Consider the following 2,463-nt stretch of genomic DNA (forward strand, 5'->3'; position numbering starts at 1 on the left):
CTAAACAGGTAATATTAGAACTAAAAATAAAAAAAAGTTCATATAAAAATACGTCTGAAAATACTTTCTTAGTGAGATAAGGCTACCGAAAGGTTTCGCCCAGATTTCCACTCCGAGGATTAAGTGAAACCAGACTGAAACTATTATAAAGGTAATTAATACACACATTTTATCGTTTCATATGGATTTTGACCTTAAAAATTTAATAAACCAGGTCCCAATGTACCCTCCTTGTCTTGTGCTGCAACTTCTAAGAGGCAGGCAGGGCAAGATGAGGAAGCCACCTTCTCTTATCGAGTACTGACTCCTTAGTGTACCTGTTCCTTTTCCTCTTCTTCATTTGTTTCTGAAAGTATTTTCAGTATTTTCAGCGGAGCCTTCTGGGAACCAGGGGACATCCAACCGTAAATACCCTTACTCTATTATTTGGGTCACTGGGAAGATGTAATCATGAAAGTAAAAACTACAAGATCTTATTCACAATCCTGTTCATGGTAGGCTAATCAGTAAGTTGCGTATTCTGCCTGTTTTATCCAAAAATCGTCGTCTTAGTGTTCTCCTATGTCTCAACACAACTTCAACACGAGTGCTTTCCATTTCACCTTCCGAATAGTGTCTCAAAATCTACCAGTTTATATACGGTAAAGTTAATGTTGCACTGATACAACTGACATGTTGTGCAAACATAAGCAGTAGTTTATTAAATTACACTTTATTACAACTTCAACACGAGTTCTCTCCATTTCACTTTCCGAATAGTGTCTCAAAATCTACCAGTTTATGTACGGTAAAGTTAATGTTGCACCGAAACAACTGACATGTTGTGCAAACATAAGCACTAGTTTATTAAATTACACTTTATTACAACTTCAACACGAGTTCTTTCCATTTCACCTTCCGAATAGTGTCTCAAAATCTACCAGTTTATGTACGGTAAAGTTAATGTTGCACCGAAACAACTGACATGTTGTGCAAACATAAGCAGTAGTTTATTAAATTACACTTTATTACAACTTCAACACGAGTCCTTTCCATCTCACCGTCCGAATAGTGTATCAAAATCTACCAGTTTATGTACGGTAAAGTTAATGTTGCACCGAAACAACTGACATGTTGTGCAAACATAAGCAGTAGTTTATTAAATTAAACTTTATTACTTTCAGATTGAAATGGGTACGAGTGTGATAGAACGTCTATTTTTTAAGGTATGAAAGTAAGAGTTTCTGTAATGAAATAGATCAAGTTTTTAATTTTGAACAGAGTTAGAAACCCCTCAAGAGAGACGTCTGAGGGCTTTTGAGATACTAGCTCTTCATTGCTTGTTTATCAACTGTGAGAGTTTCAAGTTATTACTAATTACGTTACGAGATAAGATACCGAATGACTACACTAACTAATTATTCAGATTACGCTGCTGTGTACCGCCTTCTCTGACCGTGATACTATTTGCTCTACACGACAGCTAACTTGTTGCTCTTTCGCAATATCAGGCGCGACAGCCCGCTTGCAAAAGCAGTTTAATATCACTTTCTATAATAATGTGAGCTATAGTTATTATAAACTCATTGCAAAATGTTTTCTTATTTTATAATTTAGGTACTATTATATTAAGATATTTTTACTGCCTAATTCAGTTTTCCCCAATATGGTGCAATATGAGACAAAAATATTTTGTAAAATGTAATATTTCTTTTTGCTTTTGTAATCTATTCACCGTAAAAATTAGGCATTTAAAACTTTTCCCCTTCATATTTAAAACCATAAAGCCCACGAAAATAATTTTAAGAATACAGACGCTCTATTGAAACAATACTTGAACATGGTGTGTCCATAAAATACATTCAAATAACATTTGAAATACTAAATTAAAACAATAATTGAATGATCATGTCAAGTGGTGATTAAAATGTATTACAGTATATTATCATTTCATAGTAACTATTATTATTAAAGCAAATATAAAGAAATACAGCAAAGTAATAATTTTGTGGAACACTTAATTACAACCTTAGAAGTTATTGTAAAATAATTAAAACACAATACATCAAGAAAAAATATGCATAACAGCATATATAAAGACAGAATATTAGAAAATTATATTTCCCTAAGAACTCGAAGAGAAATAAAGCAAATGAGATGATAGGCAATATTTTTTGAACGTAAAATCATTTACGCTGAACAATGTTATATAGAGGAATTAAACGCCTTATAAATGATTTGAATGAAATTACATCCTTTCAACCATAAATATTTATATTAATTCTACCAGAACTAAATAGTCGAACATTCAAAGAGGTTCACGAAGATTATTAAAAGTTTTAGTGCTGATTATGCTTAAAGAGTTTTAATGTTTTTTAATATTGTATATTACACAAGAAATCGATCATTAGTATATTTTAATGTATCTCAAACGAAAAAATCTTACCTTTCAAAATTTTGTATAAATCCAATTAGTAAAACTTT

Source organism: Homalodisca vitripennis, unplaced genomic scaffold (assembly GCF_021130785.1).
Source record: "Homalodisca vitripennis isolate AUS2020 unplaced genomic scaffold, UT_GWSS_2.1 ScUCBcl_3258;HRSCAF=8679, whole genome shotgun sequence".
NCBI classification, from domain to species: domain Eukaryota; kingdom Metazoa; phylum Arthropoda; class Insecta; order Hemiptera; family Cicadellidae; genus Homalodisca; species Homalodisca vitripennis.